Source organism: Lissotriton vulgaris, chromosome 8, assembly GCF_964263255.1.
Source record: "Lissotriton vulgaris chromosome 8, aLisVul1.2, whole genome shotgun sequence".
Classification (NCBI taxonomy): domain Eukaryota; kingdom Metazoa; phylum Chordata; class Amphibia; order Caudata; family Salamandridae; genus Lissotriton; species Lissotriton vulgaris.
In genome coordinates, this window is record NC_141696.1 from 153694849 (window position 1) to 153714004 (window position 19156).

General features: G+C 43.6%; 19 non-coding genes across 19 annotated transcripts; all 19 read right to left on the reverse strand.

Annotated features, from left to right (window-relative positions):
- Positions 1-1134: 1134 nt before the first annotated feature.
- Positions 1135-1217, reverse strand: TRNAL-UAG (transfer RNA leucine (anticodon UAG)). The gene has a single exon. It is a non-coding gene; the product is annotated as a tRNA-Leu (tRNA).
- A 1297-nt stretch (positions 1218-2514) lies between these two features.
- Positions 2515-2597, reverse strand: TRNAM-CAU (transfer RNA methionine (anticodon CAU)). Its single transcript has one exon. It is a non-coding gene; the product is annotated as a tRNA-Met (tRNA).
- A 631-nt stretch (positions 2598-3228) lies between these two features.
- TRNAL-UAG (transfer RNA leucine (anticodon UAG)) lies at positions 3229-3311 on the reverse strand. The gene has a single exon. It is a non-coding gene; the product is annotated as a tRNA-Leu (tRNA).
- Positions 3312-5324: 2013 nt separating this feature from the next.
- Positions 5325-5407, reverse strand: TRNAL-UAG (transfer RNA leucine (anticodon UAG)). The gene has a single exon. It is a non-coding gene; the product is annotated as a tRNA-Leu (tRNA).
- A 1024-nt stretch (positions 5408-6431) lies between these two features.
- TRNAL-AAG (transfer RNA leucine (anticodon AAG)) lies at positions 6432-6514 on the reverse strand. The gene has a single exon. It is a non-coding gene; the product is annotated as a tRNA-Leu (tRNA).
- A 905-nt stretch (positions 6515-7419) lies between these two features.
- On the reverse strand, positions 7420-7502 carry TRNAL-UAG (transfer RNA leucine (anticodon UAG)). Its single transcript has one exon. It is a non-coding gene; the product is annotated as a tRNA-Leu (tRNA).
- Positions 7503-8526: 1024 nt separating this feature from the next.
- On the reverse strand, positions 8527-8609 carry TRNAL-AAG (transfer RNA leucine (anticodon AAG)). The gene has a single exon. It is a non-coding gene; the product is annotated as a tRNA-Leu (tRNA).
- A 906-nt stretch (positions 8610-9515) lies between these two features.
- TRNAL-UAG (transfer RNA leucine (anticodon UAG)) lies at positions 9516-9598 on the reverse strand. The gene has a single exon. It is a non-coding gene; the product is annotated as a tRNA-Leu (tRNA).
- A 1024-nt stretch (positions 9599-10622) lies between these two features.
- On the reverse strand, positions 10623-10705 carry TRNAL-AAG (transfer RNA leucine (anticodon AAG)). The gene has a single exon. It is a non-coding gene; the product is annotated as a tRNA-Leu (tRNA).
- Positions 10706-10896: 191 nt separating this feature from the next.
- On the reverse strand, positions 10897-10979 carry TRNAL-CAG (transfer RNA leucine (anticodon CAG)). Its single transcript has one exon. It is a non-coding gene; the product is annotated as a tRNA-Leu (tRNA).
- A 632-nt stretch (positions 10980-11611) lies between these two features.
- Positions 11612-11694, reverse strand: TRNAL-UAG (transfer RNA leucine (anticodon UAG)). The gene has a single exon. It is a non-coding gene; the product is annotated as a tRNA-Leu (tRNA).
- A 1024-nt stretch (positions 11695-12718) lies between these two features.
- Positions 12719-12801, reverse strand: TRNAL-AAG (transfer RNA leucine (anticodon AAG)). The gene has a single exon. It is a non-coding gene; the product is annotated as a tRNA-Leu (tRNA).
- A 906-nt stretch (positions 12802-13707) lies between these two features.
- Positions 13708-13790, reverse strand: TRNAL-UAG (transfer RNA leucine (anticodon UAG)). The gene has a single exon. It is a non-coding gene; the product is annotated as a tRNA-Leu (tRNA).
- A 1024-nt stretch (positions 13791-14814) lies between these two features.
- On the reverse strand, positions 14815-14897 carry TRNAL-AAG (transfer RNA leucine (anticodon AAG)). Its single transcript has one exon. It is a non-coding gene; the product is annotated as a tRNA-Leu (tRNA).
- Positions 14898-15088: 191 nt separating this feature from the next.
- Positions 15089-15171, reverse strand: TRNAL-CAG (transfer RNA leucine (anticodon CAG)). The gene has a single exon. It is a non-coding gene; the product is annotated as a tRNA-Leu (tRNA).
- Positions 15172-15803: 632 nt separating this feature from the next.
- On the reverse strand, positions 15804-15886 carry TRNAL-UAG (transfer RNA leucine (anticodon UAG)). The gene has a single exon. It is a non-coding gene; the product is annotated as a tRNA-Leu (tRNA).
- A 1024-nt stretch (positions 15887-16910) lies between these two features.
- Positions 16911-16993, reverse strand: TRNAL-AAG (transfer RNA leucine (anticodon AAG)). Its single transcript has one exon. It is a non-coding gene; the product is annotated as a tRNA-Leu (tRNA).
- Positions 16994-17899: 906 nt separating this feature from the next.
- Positions 17900-17982, reverse strand: TRNAL-UAG (transfer RNA leucine (anticodon UAG)). The gene has a single exon. It is a non-coding gene; the product is annotated as a tRNA-Leu (tRNA).
- A 1024-nt stretch (positions 17983-19006) lies between these two features.
- On the reverse strand, positions 19007-19089 carry TRNAL-AAG (transfer RNA leucine (anticodon AAG)). The gene has a single exon. It is a non-coding gene; the product is annotated as a tRNA-Leu (tRNA).
- Positions 19090-19156: the final 67 nt, after the last annotated feature.

The following is a 19156-nucleotide window of genomic DNA, read 5'->3' on the forward strand; positions in this document are numbered from 1 at the left end:
GAATATTATACGAGCTTGAAGACAGAATTGGGCAAATTAATTTGCAGTTGAAACTGAAGTTTGTTACTTATTCAGATATTATATGCACTGCCAATTTTTAGCTGAGATTCTAAAAGAACTCAGAGACAAAATGGACTTAAAGTTTTGTCAGAAGTGGGATTCGAACCCACGCCTCCAGGTGAGACTGCGGCCTTAACGCAGCGTCTTAGACCACTCAGCCATCCTGACCACATTTGCTTGATCATCTACAGAGAGGGAAAGATATTGTGAACCAAAAAAAGCACACAACTTAGGTCATGAGTGGCTAGAGCAAGAAAAAAACTCACTGCACTTTTCCAAGTAGACAACCATATAAGCCCATGTGAGGGAAATGATCTGATTTTTTCTCTCCCAAGAAAAAAGTAGAGTAAACACACAATTGTCAGAAGTGGGATTTGAACCCACGCCTCCAGAAGCGACTGCGACCTGAACGTAGCGCCTTAGACCACTCGGCCATCCTGACTTGCATTTGTGGAACCTTCCACAGGCCAGACAGCCATGCAAGTGGGGTACCGAAAAGGCATGCCCTCAATTTATTTATCCTATTATAAGTACTTCCAACAGCTCTTTGAACAATCCATAGAGAGCAGTACCTATGAAGAACGCTTTAGACCTTTAAGGCGTACAAAGAGAAAGTGCTATTAACCAGCCACTTGAAAGGCCCAAAGCTGCTTTGAAATTGAGTCAACAGCCACCTCTTGGCTAGCTAAAGCAAATTCAACAAGGAATTTCAATGTCACAACATAGGGTGGAATACGCAAATCTAAGCAGCCCCTGATCACAGCCCTGAGGAAATTGCCGTAAGTGTGCTGGAGTCCAACTGTCTACCAGATGCTAGGCATTCTTCCATATTTGCATGGCCTGTCTGGCCAGGGCATACAAGAGCATGACTCTTCCAGATGAGCTCTTACATGGGTCCTATGCTCATATAGTAAGGACTGCACTTTGTCAGCAAGACTTTATACAACCGAAATATATGAGAAACCTCAGCTCTCTTGACTAGATGAGGACGGAATCACATCCCAGGTGAAGACCAACAGATGCAACTTCCATCAGATGTTAACCTGAAAAAGGAGATTACATCTCCAAAAGTCATGTCAGAAGTGGGATTCGAACCCACGTCTCCAGAGGAGACTGCGGCCTAAACACAGCGCCTTAGACCACTCGGCCATCCTGACAGTGCAGAGTCTTAAGAAATGTATAAAAGTCACTCAGAAATTTCTGCCTCCTTGCAAGCCTGAAATAATTTAAACCTTCAAACACAAGGTGCAACTTTATGCACAGGACAATAAACACAGAAGATCACATGTGAAAGCATTTCATTTCACAGGTGTACATTTTTTTGTTTTTAAAATACCTCATACCTCTCACCAGCTATTTAGGGTCCTGTATCCTACTCACAAAATTACCTTGCCTGCGACCTCTCTCTCTACACAAACAACTACTGCACAGGAAGTAGGAAGGCAGAAGGTGGGGCATATTATGCAAATGTATGCTGTCATTGTGCCTTGCAGATTCATGCAGGATTTCTAGATCCTTGCTGGATACAAGAGAGCAGACCTTGTTTCAGATCAACTGTCCCTAGCAGGGAACGTCTGAGCACATGCAGTCTTTTGCTCTCTAGCCCCTGGTCTGGGACTTACCCTCACTGGCTGAGGCGTGAATTTCTGCATACCAACGTTGCATAGATGGTACGTTTGTGGTCGGTTTGGGATGGGTGGGAGGTCAAAAGCATGGAAAAGTATGTCGCCTTCACTTCTAGTCTCCTCTTCTAGGCCTACCTGCCGTTCACTCACTCTGTCTTTGTTTCATTCTCTCCTTCCTCAACACCCCTTCTCACTCACTCGCTCTATCACTTGTGCTCTTTCCCCTTGCTCTGCATTTCATAGTGGAAACATCTCTTGAATGGAGCATTAGAAAATGAGGTTACATAAAATTAACAATCTACTTATTGGAAACCAAAAATATCACAAGACTGAATGTAACCCATTTCATTAATAAAAGGGACTTTTTAAGCACCCCCCAAAAAACACATAAAACACCACGAGTGCTAGAAGAATATTATACGAGCTTGAAGACAGAATTGGGCAAATTAATTTGCAGTTGAAACTGAAGTTTGTTACTTATTCAGATATTATATGCACTGCCAATTTTTAGCTGAGATTCTAAAAGAACTCAGAGACAAAATAGACTTAAAGTTTTGTCAGAAGTGGGATTCGAACCCACGCCTCCAGGAGAAACTGCGGCCTTAACGCAGCGCCTTAGATCAATCGGCCATCCTAACCACATTTGCTTGATCATCTACAGAGAGGGAAAGATATTGTGAACCAAAAAAAGCACACATCTTAGGTCATGAGTGGCTAGAGCAAGAAAAAAACTCACTGCACTTTTCCAAGTAGACAACCATATAAGCCGATGTGAGGGAAATGATCAGATTTTTTCTCTCTCAAGAAAAAAGTAGAGTAAACACACAATTGTCAGAAGTGGGATTTGAACCCACACCTCCAGAAGAGACTGCAACATGAACGCAGCACCTTAGACCACTCGGCCATCCTGACTTGCATTTGTGGAACCTTCAACAGGCCAGACAGCCATGCAAGTGGGGTACCGAAAAGGCATGCCCTCAATTTATTTATCCTATTATAAGTACTTCCAACAGATCTTTGAACAATCCATAGAGAGCAGTACCTATGAAGAACTCTTTAGACCTTTAAGGCGTACAAAGAGAAAGTGCTATTAACCAGCCACTTGAAAGGCCAAAGCTGCTTTGAAATTGAGTCAACAGCCACCTCTTGGCTAGCTAAAGCAAATTCAACAAGGAATTTCAATGTCACAACATAGGGTGGAATACGCAAATCTAAGCAGCCCCTGATCACAGCCCTGAGGAAATTGCCGTAAGTGTGCTGGAGTCCAACTGTCTACCAGATGCTAGGCATTCTTCCATATTTGCATGGCCTGTCTGGCCAGGGCATACAAGAGCATGACTCTTCCAGATGAGCTCTTACATGGGTCCTATGCTCATATAGTAAGGACTGCACTTTGTCAGCAAGACTTTATACAACCGAAATATATGAGAAACCCCAGCTCTCTTGACTAGATGAGGACGGAATCACATCCCAGGTGAAGACCAACAGATGCAACTTCCATCAGATGTTAACCTGAAAAAGGAGATTACATCTCCAAAAGTCATGTCAGAAGTGGGATTCGAACCCACGCCTCCAGAGGAGACTGCGGCCTAAACACAGCGCCTTAGACCACTCAGCCATCCTGACAGTGCAGAGTCTTAAGAAATGTATAAAAGTCACTCAGAAATTTCTGCCTCCATGCAAGCCTGAAATAATTTAAACCTTCAAACACAAGGTGCAACTTTATGCACAGGACAATAAACACAGAAGATCACATGTGAAAGCATTTCATTTCACAGGTGTACCATTTTTATGCTTTTAGAATACCTCATACCTCTCACCAGCTATTTAGGGTCCTGTATCCTACTCACAAAATTACCTTGCCTGCGACCTCTCTCTCTACACAAACAACTACTGCACAGGAAGTAGGAAGGCAGAAGGTGGGGCATATTATGCAAATGTATGCTGTCATTGTGCCTTGCAGATTCATGCAGGATTTCTAGATCCTTGCTGGATACAAGAGAGCAGACCTTGTTTCAGATCAACTGTCCCTAGCAGGGAACGTCTGAGCACATGCAGTCTTTTGCTCTCTAGCCCCTGGCCTGAGACTTACCCTCACTGGCTGAGGCGTGAATTTCTGCATACCAACGTTGCATAGATGGTACGTTTGTGGTCGGTTTGGGATGGGTGGGAGGTCAAAAGCAGGGAAAAGTATGTCGCCTTCACTTCTAGTCTCCTCTTCTAGGCCTACCTGCCGTTCACTCACTCTGTCTTTGTTTCATTCTCTCCTTCCTCAACACCCCTTCTCACTCACTCGCTCTATCACTTGTGCTCTTTCCCCTTGCTCTGCATTTCATAGTGGAAACATCTCTTGAATGGAGCATTAGAAAATGAGGTTACATAAAATTAACAATCTACTTATTGGAAACCAAAAATATCACAAGACTGAATGTAACCCATTTCATTAATAAAAGGGACTTTTTAAGCACCCCCCAAAAAACACATAAAACACCACGAGTGCTAGAAGAATATTATACGAGCTTGAAGACAGAATTGGGCAAATTAATTTGCAGTTGAAACTGAAGTTTGTTACTTATTCAGATATTATATGCACTGCCAATTTTTAGCTGAGATTCTAAAAGAACTCAGAGACAAAATGGACTTAAAGTTTTGTCAGAAGTGGGATTCGAACCCACGCCTCCAGGCGAGACTGCGGCCTTAACGCAGCGTCTTAGACCACTCAGCCATCCTGACCACATTTGCTTGATCATCTACAGAGAGGGAAAGATATTGTGAACCAAAAAAAGCACACAACTTAGGTCATGAGTGGCTAGAGCAAGAAAAAAACTCACTGCACTTTTCCAAGTAGACAACCATATAAGCCCATGTGAGGGAAATGATCTGATTTTTTCTCTCCCAAGAAAAAAGTAGAGTAACCACACAATTGTCAGAAGTGGGATTTGAACCCACGCCTCCAGAAGCGACTGCGACCTGAACGTAGCGCCTTAGACCACTCGGCCATCCTGACTTGCATTTGTGGAACCTTCCACAGGCCAGACAGCCATGCAAGTGGGGTACCGAAAAGGCATGCCCTCAATTTATTTATCCTATTATAAGTACTTCCAACAGCTCTTTGAACAATCCATAGAGAGCAGTACCTATGAAGAACGCTTTAGACCTTTAAGGCGTACAAAGAGAAAGTGCTATTAACCAGCCACTTGAAAGGCCCAAAGCTGCTTTGAAATTGAGTCAACAGCCACCTCTTGGCTAGCTAAAGCAAATTCAACAAGGAATTTCAATGTCACAACATAGGGTGGAATACGCAAATCTAAGCAGCCCCTGATCACAGCCCTGAGGAAATTGCCGTAAGTGTGCTGGAGTCCAACTGTCTACCAGATGCTAGGCATTCTTCCATATTTGCATGGCCTGTCTGGCCAGGGCATACAAGAGCATGACTCTTCCAGATGAGCTCTTACATGGGTCCTATGCTCATATAGTAAGGACTGCACTTTGTCAGCAAGACTTTATACAACCGAAATATATGAGAAACCTCAGCTCTCTTGACTAGATGAGGACGGAATCACATCCCAGGTGAAGACCAACAGATGCAACTTCCATCAGATGTTAACCTGAAAAAGGAGATTACATCTCCAAAAGTCATGTCAGAAGTGGGATTCGAACCCACGTCTCCAGAGGAGACTGCGGCCTAAACACAGCGCCTTAGACCACTCGGCCATCCTGACAGTGCAGAGTCTTAAGAAATGTATAAAAGTCACTCAGAAATTTCTGCCTCCTTGCAAGCCTGAAATAATTTAAACCTTCAAACACAAGGTGCAACTTTATGCACAGGACAATAAACACAGAAGATCACATGTGAAAGCATTTCATTTCACAGGTGTACAATTTTTATGCTTTTAAAATACCTCATACCTCTCACCAGCTATTTAGGGTCCTGTATCCTACTCACAAAATTACCTTGCCTGCGACCTCTCTCTCTACACAAACAACTACTGCACAGGAAGTAGGAAGGCAGAAGGTGGGGCATATTATGCAAATGTATGCTGTCATTGTGCCTTGCAGATTCATGCAGGATTTCTAGATCCTTGCTGGATACAAGAGAGCAGACCTTGTTTCAGATCAACTGTCCCTAGCAGGGAACGTCTGAGCACATGCAGTCTTTTGCTCTCTAGCCCCTGGCCTGGGACTTACCCTCACTGGCTGAGGCGTGAATTTCTGCATACCAACGTTGCATAGATGGTACGTTTGTGGTCGGTTTGGGATGGGTGGGAGGTCAAAAGCATGGAAAAGTATGTCGCCTTCACTTCTAGTCTCCTCTTCTAGGCCTACCTGCCGTTCACTCACTCTGTCTTTGTTTCATTCTCTCCTTCCTCAACACCCCTTCTCACTCACTCGCTCTATCACTTGTGCTCTTTCCCCTTGCTCTGCATTTCATAGTGGAAACATCTCTTGAATGGAGCATTAGAAAATGAGGTTACATAAAATTAACAATCTACTTATTGGAAACCAAAAATATCACAAGACTGAATGTAACCCATTTCATTAATAAAAGGGACTTTTTAAGCACCCCCCAAAAAACACATAAAACACCACGAGTGCTAGAAGAATATTATACGAGCTTGAAGACAGAATTGGGCAAATTAATTTGCAGTTGAAACTGAAGTTTGTTACTTATTCAGATATTATATGCACTGCCAATTTTTAGCTGAGATTCTAAAAGAACTCAGAGACAAAATGGACTTAAAGTTTTGTCAGAAGTGGGATTCGAACCCATGCCTCCAGGAGAGACTGCGGCCTTAACGCAGCGCCTTAGACCACTCGGCCATCCTGACCACATTTGCTTGATCATCTACAGAGAGGGAAAGATATTGTGAACCAAAAAAAGCACACAACTTAGGTCATGAGTGGCTAGAGCAAGAAAAAAACTCAATGCACTTTTCCAAGTAGACAACCATATAAGCCCATGTGAGGGAAATGATCAGATTTTTTCTCTCTCAAGAAAAAGTAGAGTAAACACACAATTGTCAGAAGTGGGATTTGAACCCACACCTCCAGAAGAGACTGCAACCTGAACGCAGCACCTTAGACCACTCGGCCATCCTGACTTGCATTTGTGGAACCTTCAACAGGCCAGACAGCCATGCAAGTGGGGTACCGAAAAGGCATGCCCTCAATTTATTTATCCTATTATAAGTACTTCCAACAGATCTTTGAACAATCCATAGAGATCAGTACCTATGAAAAACTCTTTAGACCTTTAAGGCGTACAAAGAGAAAGTGCTATTAACCAGCCACTTGAAAGGCCCAAAGCTGCTTTGAAATTGAGTCAACAGCCACCTCTTGGCTAGCTAAAGCAAATTCAACAAGGAATTTCAATGTCACAACATAGGGTGGAATACGCAAATCTAAGCAGCCCCTGATCACAGCCCTGAGGAAATTGCCGTAAGTGTGCTGGAGTCCAACTGTCTACCAGATGCTAGGCATTCTTCCATATTTGCATGGCCTGTCTGGCCAGGGCATACAAGAGCATGACTCTTCCAGATAAGCTCTTACATGGGTCCTATGCTCATATAGTAAGGACTGCACTTTGTCAGCAAGACTTTATACAACCGAAATATATGAGAAACCCCAGCTCTCTTGACTAGATGAGGACGGAATCACATCCCAGGTGAAGACCAACAGATGCAACTTCCATCAGATGTTAACCTGAAAAAGGAGATTACATCTCCAAAAGTCATGTCAGAAGTGGGATTCGAACCCACGCCTCCAGAGGAGACTGCGGCCTAAACACAGCGCCTTAGACCACTCAGCCATCCTGACAGTGCAGAGTCTTAAGAAATGTATAAAAGTCACTCAGAAATTTCTGCCTCCATGCAAGCCTGAAATAATTTAAACCTTCAAACACAAGGTGCAACTTTATGCACAGGACAATAAACACAGAAGATCAAACGTGAAAGCATTTCATTTCACAGGTGTACCATTTTTATGCTTTTAGAATACCTCATACCTCTCACCAGCTATTTAGGGTCCTGTATCCTACTCACAAAATTACCTTGCCTGCGACCTCTCTCTCTACACAAACAACTACTGCACAGGAAGTAGGAAGGCAGAAGGTGGGGCATATTATGCAAATGTATGCTGTCATTGTGCCTTGCAGATTCATGCAGGATTTCTAGATCCTTGCTGGATACAAGAGAGCAGACCTTGTTTCAGATCAACTGTCCCTAGCAGGGAACGTCTGAGCACATGCAGTCTTTTGCTCTCTAGCCCCTGGCCTGGGACTTACCCTCACTGGCTGAGGCGTGAATTTCTGCATACCAACGTTGCATAGATGGTACGTTTGTGGTCGGTTTGGGATGGGTGGGAGGTCAAAAGCATGGAAAAGTATGTCGCCTTCACTTCTAGTCTCCTCTTCTAGGCCTACCTGCCGTTCACTCACTCTGTCTTTGTTTCATTCTCTCCTTCCTCAACACCCCTTCTCACTCACTCGCTCTATCACTTGTGCTCTTTCCCCTTGCTCTGCATTTCATAGTGGAAACATCTCTTGAATGGAGCATTAGAAAATGAGGTTACATAAAATTAACAATCTACTTATTGGAAACCAAAAATATCACAAGACTGAATGTAACCCATTTTATTAATAAAAGGGACTTTTTAAGCACCCCCCAAAAAACACATAAAACACCACGAGTGCTAGAAGAATATTATACGAGCTTGAAGACAGAATTGGGCAAATTAATTTGCAGTTGAAACTGAAGTTTGTTACTTATTCAGATATTATATGCACTGCCAATTTTTAGCTGAGATTCTAAAAGAACTCAGAGACAAAATGGACTTAAAGTTTTGTCAGAAGTGGGATTCGAACCCACGCCTCCAGGAGAGACTGCGGCCTTAACGCAGCGCCTTAGACCACTCGGCCATCCTGACCACATTTGCTTGATCATCTACAGAGAGGGAAAGATATTGTGAACCAAAAAAAGCACACATCTTAGGTCATGAGTGGCTAGAGCAAGAAAAAAACTCACTGCACTTTTCCAAGTAGACAACCATATAAGCCCATGTGAGGGAAATGATCAGATTTTTTCTCTCTCAAGAAAAAAGTAGAGTAAACACACAATTGTCAGAAGTGGGATTTGAACACACGCCTCCAGAAGAGACTGCAACCTGAGCGCAGCGCCTTAGACCACCCGGCCATCCTGACTTGCATTTGTGGAACCTTCCACAGGCCAGACAGCCATGCAAGTGGGGTACCGAAAAGGCATGCCCTCAATTTATTTATCCTATTATAAGTACTTCCAACAGATCTTTGAACAATCCATAGAGAGCAGTACCTATGAAGAACTCTTTAGACCTTTAAGGCGTACAAAGAGAAAGTGCTATTAACCAGCCACTTGAAAGGCCCAAAGCTGCTTTGAAATTGAGTCAACAGCCACCTCTTGGCTAGCTAAAGCAAATTCAACAAGGAATTTCAATGTCACAACATAGGGTGGAATACGCAAATCTAAGCAGCCCCTGATCACAGCCCTGAGGAAATTGCCGTAAGTGTGCTGGAGTCCAACTGTCTACCAGATGCTAGGCATTCTTCCATATTTGCATGGCCTGTCTGGCCAGGGCATACAAGAGCATGACTCTTCCAGATGAGCTCTTACATGGGTCCTATGCTCATATAGTAAGGACTGCACTTTGTCAGCAAGACTTTATACAACCGAAATATATGAGAAACCCCAGCTCTCTTGACTAGATGAGGACGGAATCACATCCCAGGTGAAGACCAGCAGATGCAACTTCCATCAGATGTTAACCTGAAAAAGGAGATTACATCTCCAAAAGTCATGTCAGAAATGGGATTCGAACCCACGCCTCCAGAGGAGACTGCGGCCTAAACACAGCGCCTTAGACCACTCGGCCATCCTGACAGTGCAGAGTCTTAAGAAATGTATAAAAGTCACTCAGAAATTTCTGCCTCCATGCAAGCCTGAAATGATTTAAACCTTCAAACACAAGGTGCAACTTTATGCACAGGACAATAAACACAGAAGATCACATGTGAAAGCATTTCATTTCACAGCTGTACCATTTTTATGCTTTTAGAATACCTCATACCTCTCACCAGCTATTTAGGGTCCTGTATCCTACTCACAAAATTACCTTGCCTGCGACCTCTCTCTCTACACAAACAACTACTGCACAGGAAGTAGGAAGGCAGAAGGTGGGGCATATTATGCAAATGTATGCTGTCATTGTGCCTTGCAGATTCATGCAGGATTTCTAGATCCTTGCTGGATACAAGAGAGCAGACCTTGTTTCAGATCAACTGTCCCTAGCAGGGAACGTCTGAGCACATGCAGTCTTTTGCTCTCTAGCCCCTGGCCTGGGACTTACCCTCACTGGCTGAGGCGTGAATTTCTGCATACCAACGTTGCATAGATGGTACGTTTGTGGTCGGTTTGGGATGGGTGGGAGGTCAAAAGCAGGGAAAAGTATGTCGCCTTCACTTCTAGTCTCCTCTTCTAGGCCTACCTGCCGTTCACTCACTCTGTCTTTGTTTCATTCTCTACTTCCTCAACACCCCTTCTCACTCACTCGCTCTATCACTTGTGCTCTTTCCCCTTGCTCTGCATTTCATAGTGGAAACATCTCTTGAATGGAGCATTAGAAAATGAGGTTACATAAAATTAACAATCTACTTATTGGAAACCAAAAATATCACAAGACTGAATGTAACCCATTTCATTAATAAAAGGGACTTTTTAAGCACCCCCCAAAAAACACATAAAACACCACGAGTGCTAGAAGAATATTATACGAGCTTGAAGACAGAATTGGGCAAATTAATTTGCAGTTGAAACTGAAGTTTGTTACTTATTCAGATATTATATGCACTGCCAATTTTTAGCTGAGATTCTAAAAGAACTCAGAGACAAAATGGACTTAAAGTTTTGTCAGAAGTGGGATTCGAACCCACGCCTCCAGGTGAGACTGCGGCCTTAACGCAGCGCCTTAGACCACTCGGCCATCCTGACCACATTTGCTTGATCATCTACAGAGAGGGAAAGATATTGTGAACCAAAAAAAGCACACAACTTAGGTCAGGAGTGGCTAGAGCAAGAAAAAAACTCACTGCACTTTTCCCAGTAGACAACCATATAAGCCCATGTGAGGGAAATGATCTGATTTTTTCTCTCCCAAGAAAAAAGTAGAGTAAACACACAATTGTCAGAAGTGGGATTTGAACCCACGCCTCCAGAAGAGACTGCGACCTGAACGCAGCGCCTTAGACCACTCGGCCATCCTGACTTGCATTTGTGGACCCTTCCACAGGCCAGACAGCCATGCAAGTGGGGTACCGAAAAGGCATGCCCTCAATTTATTTATCCTATTATAAGTACTTCCAACAGATCTTTGAACAATCCATAGAGAGCAGTACCTATGAAGAACTCTTTAGACCTTTAAGGCGTACAAAGAGAAAGTGCTATTAACCAGCCACTTGAAAGGCCCAAAGCTGCTTTGAAATTGAGTCAACAGCCACCTCTTGGCTAGCTAAAGCAAATTCAACAAGGAATTTCAATGTCACAACATAGGGTGGAATACGCAAATCTAAGCAGCCCCTGATCACAGCCCTGAGGAAATTGCCGTAAGTGTGCTGGAGTCCAACTGTCTACCAGATGCTAGGCATTCTTCCATATTTGCATGGCCTGTCTGGCCAGGGCATACAAGAGCATGACTCTTCCAGATGAGCTCTTACATGGGTCCTATGCTCATATAGTAAGGACTGCACTTTGTCAGCAAGACTTTATACAACCGAAATATATGAGAAACCCCAGCTCTCTTGACTAGATGAGGACGGAATCACATCCCAGGTGAAGACCAACAGATGCAACTTCCATCAGATGTTAACCTGAAAAAGGAGATTACATCTCCAAAAGTCATGTCAGAAGTGGGATTCGAACCCACGCCTCCAGAGGAGACTGCGGCCTAAACACAGCGCCTTAGACCACTCGGCCATCCTGACAGTGCAGAGTCTTAAGAAATGTATAAAAGTCACTCAGAAATTTCTGCCTCCATGCAAGCCTGAAATAATTTAAACCTTCAAACACAAGGTGCAACTTTATGCACAGGACAATAAACACAGAAGATCACATGTGAAAGCATTTCATTTCACAGGTGTACAATTTTTATGCTTTTAGAATACCTCATACCTCTCACCAGCTATTTAGGGTCCTGTATCCTACTCACAAAATTACATTGCCTGCGACCTCTCTCTCTATACAAACAACTACTGCACAGGAAGTAGGAAGGCAGAAGGTGGGGCATATTATGCAAATGTATGCTGTCATTGTGCCTTGCAGATTCATGCAGGATTTCTAGATCCTTTCTGGATACAAGAGAGCAGACCTTGTTTCAGATCAACTGTCCCTAGCAGGGAACGTCTGAGCACATGCAGTCTTTTGCTCTCTAGCCCCTGGCCTGGGACTTACCCTCACTGGCTGAGGCGTGAATTTCTGCATACCAACGTTGCATAGATGGTACGTTTGTGGTCGGTTTGGGATGGGTGGGAGGTCAAAAGCAGGGAAAAGTATGTCGCCTTCACTTCTAGTCTCCTCTTCTAGGCCTACCTGCCGTTCACTCACTCTGTCTTTGTTTCATTCTCTCCTTCCTCAACACCCCTTCTCACTCACTCGCTCTATCACTTGTGCTCTTTCCCCTTGCTCTGCATTTCATAGTGGAAACATCTCTTGAATGGAGCATTAGAAAATGAGGTTACATAAAATTAACAATCTACTTATTGGAAACCAAAAATATCACAAGACTGAATGTAACCCATTTTATTAATAAAAGGGACTTTTTAAGCACCCCCCAAAAAACACATAAAACACCACGAGTGCTAGAAGAATATTATACGAGCTTGAAGACAGAATTGGGCAAATTAATTTGCAGTTGAAACTGAAGTTTGTTACTTATTCAGATATTATATGCACTGCCAATTTTTAGCTGAGATTCTAAAAGAACTCAGAGACAAAATGGACTTAAAGTTTTGTCAGAAGTGGGATTCGAACCCACGCCTCCAGGAGAGACTGCGGCCTTAACGCAGCGCCTTAGACCACTCGGCCATCCTGACCACATTTGCTTGATCATCTACAGAGAGGGAAAGATATTGTGAACCAAAAAAAGCACACATCTTAGGTCATGAGTGGCTAGAGCAAGAAAAAAACTCACTGCACTTTTCCAAGTAGACAACCATATAAGCCCATGTGAGGGAAATGATCAGATTTTTTCTCTCTCAAGAAAAAAGTAGAGTAAACACACAATTGTCAGAAGTGGGATTTGAACACACGCCTCCAGAAGAGACTGCAACCTGAGCGCAGCGCCTTAGACCACCCGGCCATCCTGACTTGCATTTGTGGAACCTTCCACAGGCCAGACAGCCATGCAAGTGGGGTACCGAAAAGGCATGCCCTCAATTTATTTATCCTATTATAAGTACTTCCAACAGATCTTTGAACAATCCATAGAGAGCAGTACCTATGAAGAACTCTTTAGACCTTTAAGGCGTACAAAGAGAAAGTGCTATTAACCAGCCACTTGAAAGGCCCAAAGCTGCTTTGAAATTGAGTCAACAGCCACCTCTTGGCTAGCTAAAGCAAATTCAACAAGGAATTTCAATGTCACAACATAGGGTGGAATACGCAAATCTAAGCAGCCCCTGATCACAGCCCTGAGGAAATTGCCGTAAGTGTGCTGGAGTCCAACTGTCTACCAGATGCTAGGCATTCTTCCATATTTGCATGGCCTGTCTGGCCAGGGCATACAAGAGCATGACTCTTCCAGATGAGCTCTTACATGGGTCCTATGCTCATATAGTAAGGACTGCACTTTGTCAGCAAGACTTTATACAACCGAAATATATGAGAAACCCCAGCTCTCTTGACTAGATGAGGACGGAATCACATCCCAGGTGAAGACCAGCAGATGCAACTTCCATCAGATGTTAACCTGAAAAAGGAGATTACATCTCCAAAAGTCATGTCAGAAATGGGATTCGAACCCACGCCTCCAGAGGAGACTGCGGCCTAAACACAGCGCCTTAGACCACTCGGCCATCCTGACAGTGCAGAGTCTTAAGAAATGTATAAAAGTCACTCAGAAATTTCTGCCTCCATGCAAGCCTGAAATGATTTAAACCTTCAAACACAAGGTGCAACTTTATGCACAGGACAATAAACACAGAAGATCACATGTGAAAGCATTTCATTTCACAGCTGTACCATTTTTATGCTTTTAGAATACCTCATACCTCTCACCAGCTATTTAGGGTCCTGTATCCTACTCACAAAATTACCTTGCCTGCGACCTCTCTCTCTACACAAACAACTACTGCACAGGAAGTAGGAAGGCAGAAGGTGGGGCATATTATGCAAATGTATGCTGTCATTGTGCCTTGCAGATTCATGCAGGATTTCTAGATCCTTGCTGGATACAAGAGAGCAGACCTTGTTTCAGATCAACTGTCCCTAGCAGGGAACGTCTGAGCACATGCAGTCTTTTGCTCTCTAGCCCCTGGCCTGGGACTTACCCTCACTGGCTGAGGCGTGAATTTCTGCATACCAACGTTGCATAGATGGTACGTTTGTGGTCGGTTTGGGATGGGTGGGAGGTCAAAAGCAGGGAAAAGTATGTCGCCTTCACTTCTAGTCTCCTCTTCTAGGCCTACCTGCCGTTCACTCACTCTGTCTTTGTTTCATTCTCTACTTCCTCAACACCCCTTCTCACTCACTCGCTCTATCACTTGTGCTCTTTCCCCTTGCTCTGCATTTCATAGTGGAAACATCTCTTGAATGGAGCATTAGAAAATGAGGTTACATAAAATTAACAATCTACTTATTGGAAACCAAAAATATCACAAGACTGAATGTAACCCATTTCATTAATAAAAGGGACTTTTTAAGCACCCCCCAAAAAACACATAAAACACCACGAGTGCTAGAAGAATATTATACGAGCTTGAAGACAGAATTGGGCAAATTAATTTGCAGTTGAAACTGAAGTTTGTTACTTATTCAGATATTATATGCACTGCCAATTTTTAGCTGAGATTCTAAAAGAACTCAGAGACAAAATGGACTTAAAGTTTTGTCAGAAGTGGGATTCGAACCCACGCCTCCAGGTGAGACTGCGGCCTTAACGCAGCGCCTTAGACCACTCGGCCATCCTGACCACATTTGCTTGATCATCTACAGAGAGGGAAAGATATTGTGAACCAAAAAAAGCACACAACTTAGGTCAGGAGTGGCTAGAGCAAGAAAAAAACTCACTGCACTTTTCCCAGTAGACAACCATATAAGCCCATGTGAGGGAAATGATCTGATTTTTTCTCTCCCAAGAAAAAAGTAGAGTAAACACACAATTGTCAGAAGTGGGATTTGAACCCACGCCTCCAGAAGAGACTGCGACCTGAACGCAGCGCCTTAGACCACTCGGCCATCCTGACTTGCATTTGTGGACCCTTCCACAGGCCAGACAGCCATGCAAGTGGGGTACCGAAAAGGCATGCCCTCAATTTATTTATCCTATTATAAGTACTTCCAACAGATCTTTGAACAATCCATAGAGAGCAGTACCTATGAAGAACTCTTTAGACCTTTAAGGCGTACAAAGAGAAAGTGCTATTAACCAGCCACTTGAAAGGCCCAAAGCTGCTTTGAAATTGAGTCAACAGCCACCTCTTGGCTAGCTAAAGCAAATTCAACAAGGAATTTCAATGTCACAACATAGGGTGGAATACGCAAATCTAAGCAGCCCCTGATCACAGCCCTGAGGAAATTGCCGTAAGTGTGCTGGAGTCCAACTGTCTACCAGATGCTAGGCATTCTTCCATATTTGCATGGCCTGTCTGGCCAGGGCATACAAGAGCATGACTCTTCCAGATGAGCTCTTACATGGGTCCTATGCTCATATAGTAAGGACTGCACTTTGTCAGCAAGACTTTATACAACCGAAATATATGAGAAACCCCAGCTCTCTTGACTAGATGAGGACGGAATCACATCCCAGGTGAAGACCAACAGATGCAACTTCCATCAGATGTTAACCTGAAAAAGGAGATTACATCTCCAAAAGTCATGTCAGAAGTGGGATTCGAACCCACGCCTCCAGAGGAGACTGCGGCCTAAACACAGCGCCTTAGACCACTCGGCCATCCTGACAGTGCAGAGTCTTAAGAAATGTATAAAAGTCACTCAGAAATTTCTGCCTCCATGCAAGCCTGAAATAATTTAAACCTTCAAACACAAGGTGCAACTTTATGCACAGGACAATAAACACAGAAGATCACATGTGAAAGCATTTCATTTCACAGGTGTACAATTTTTATGCTTTTAGAATACCTCATACCTCTCACCAGCTATTTAGGGTCCTGTATCCTACTCACAAAATTACATTGCCTGCGACCTCTCTCTCTATACAAACAACTACTGCACAGGAAGTAGGAAGGCAGAAGGTGGGGCATATTATGCAAATGTATGCTGTCATTGTGCCTTGCAGATTCATGCAGGATTTCTAGATCCTTTCTGGATACAAGAGAGCAGACCTTGTTTCAGATCAACTGTCCCTAGCAGGGAACGTCTGAGCACATGCAGTCTTTTGCTCTCTAGCCCCTGGCCTGGGACTTACCCTCACTGGCTGAGGCGTGAATTTCTGCATACCAACGTTGCATAGATGGTACGTTTGTGGTCGGTTTGGGATGGGTGGGAGGTCAAAAGCAGGGAAAAGTATGTCGCCTTCACTTCTAGTCTCCTCTTCTAGGCCTACCTGCCGTTCACTCACTCTGTCTTTGTTTCATTCTCTCCTTCCTCAACACCCCTTCTCACTCACTCGCTCTATCACTTGTGCTCTTTCCCCTTGCTCTGCATTTCATAGTGGAAACATCTCTTGAATGGAGCATTAGAAAATGAGGTTACATAAAATTAACAATCTACTTATTGGAAACCAAAAATATCACAAGACTGAATGTAACCCATTTCATTAATAAAAGGGACTTTTTAAGCACCCCCCAAAAAACACATAAAACACCACGAGTGCTAGAAGAATATTATACGAGCTTGAAGACAGAATTGGGAAAATTAATTTGCAGTTGAAACTGAAGTTTGTTACTTATTCAGATATTATATGCACTGCCAATTTTTAGCTGAGATTCTAAAAGAACTCAGAGACAAAATGGACTTAAAGTTTTGTCAGAAGTGGGATTCGAACCCACGCCTCCAGGAGAGACTGCGGCCTTAACGCAGCGCCTTAGACCACTCGGCCATCCTGACCACATTTGCTTGATCATCTACAGAGAGGGAAAGATATTGTGAACCAAAAAAAGCACACATCTTAGGTCATGAGTGGCTAGAGCAAGAAAAAAACTCACTGCACTTTTCCAAGTAGACAACCATATAAGCCCATGTGAGGGAAATGATCAGATTTTTTCTCTCTCAAGAAAAAAGTAGAGTAAACACACAATTGTCAGAAGTGGGATTTGAACACACGCCTCCAGAAGAGACTGCAACCTGAGCGCAGCGCCTTAGACCACCCGGCCATCCTGACTTGCATTTGTGGAACCTTCCACAGGCCAGACAGCCATGCAAGTGGGGTACCGAAAAGGCATGCCCTCAATTTATTTATCCTATTATAAGTACTTCCAACAGATCTTTGAACAATCCATAGAGAGCAGTACCTATGAAGAACTCTTTAGACCTTTAAGGCGTACAAAGAGAAAGTGCTATTAACCAGCCACTTGAAAGGCCCAAAGCTGCTTTGAAATTGAGTCAACAGCCACCTCTTGGCTAGCTAAAGCAAATTCAACAAGGAATTTCAATGTCACAACATAGGGTGGAATACGCAAATCTAAGCAGCCCCTGATCACAGCCCTGAGGAAATTGCCGTAAGTGTGCTGGAGTCCAACTGTCTACCAGATGCTAGGCATTCTTCCATATTTGCATGGCCTGTCTGGCCAGGGCATACAAGAGCATGACTCTTCCAGATGAGCTCTTACATGGGTCCTATGCTCATATAGTAAGGACTGCACTTTGTCAGCAAGACTTTATACAACCGAAATATATGAGAAACCCCAGCTCTCTTGACTAGATGAGGACGGAATCACATCCCAGGTGAAGACCAGCAGATGCAACTTCCATCAGATGTTAACCTGAAAAAGGAGATTACATCTCCAAAAGTCATGTCAGAAATGGGATTCGAACCCACGCCTCCAGAGGAGACTGCGGCCTAAACACAGCGCCTTAGACCACTCGGCCATCCTGACAGTGCAGAGTCTTAAGAAATGTATAAAAGTCACTCAGAAATTTCTGCCTCCATGCAAGCCTGAAATGATTTAAACCTTCAAACACAAGGTGCAACTTTATGCACAGGACAATAAACACAGAAGATCACATGTGAAAGCATTTCATTTCACAGCTGTACCATTTTTATGCTTTTAGAATACCTCATACCTCTCACCAGCTATTTAGGGTCCTGTATCCTACTCACAAAATTACCTTGCCTGCGACCTCTCTCTCTACACAAACAACTACTGCACAGGAAGTAGGAAGGCAGAAGGTGGGGCATATTATGCAAATGTATGCTGTCATTGTGCCTTGCAGATTCATGCAGGATTTCTAGATCCTTGCTGGATACAAGAGAGCAGACCTTGTTTCAGATCAACTGTCCCTAGCAGGGAACGTCTGAGCACATGCAGTCTTTTGCTCTCTAGCCCCTGGCCTGGGACTTACCCTCACTGGCTGAGGCGTGAATTTCTGCATACCAACGTTGCATAGATGGTACGTTTGTGGTCGGTTTGGGATGGGTGGGAGGTCAAAAGCAGGGAAAAGTATGTCGCCTTCACTTCTAGTCTCCTCTTCTAGGCCTACCTGCCGTTCACTCACTCTGTCTTTGTTTCATTCTCTACTTCCTCAACACCCCTTCTCACTCACTCGCTCTATCACTTGTGCTCTTTCCCCTTGCTCTGCATTTCATAGTGGAAACATCTCTTGAATGGAGCATTAGAAAATGAGGTTACATAAAATTAACAATCTACTTATTGGAAACCAAAAATATCACAAGACTGAATGTAACCCATTTCATTAATAAAAGGGACTTTTTAAGCACCCCCCAAAAAACACATAAAACACCACGAGTGCTAGAAGAATATTATACGAGCTTGAAGACAGAATTGGGCAAATTAATTTGCAGTTGAAACTGAAGTTTGTTACTTATTCAGATATTATATGCACTGCCAATTTTTAGCTGAGATTCTAAAAGAACTCAGAGACAAAATGGACTTAAAGTTTTGTCAGAAGTGGGATTCGAACCCACGCCTCCAGGTGAGACTGCGGCCTTAACGCAGCGCCTTAGACCACTCGGCCATCCTGACCACATTTGCTTGATCATCTACAGAGAGGGAAAGATATTGTGAACCAAAAAAAGCACACAACTTAGGT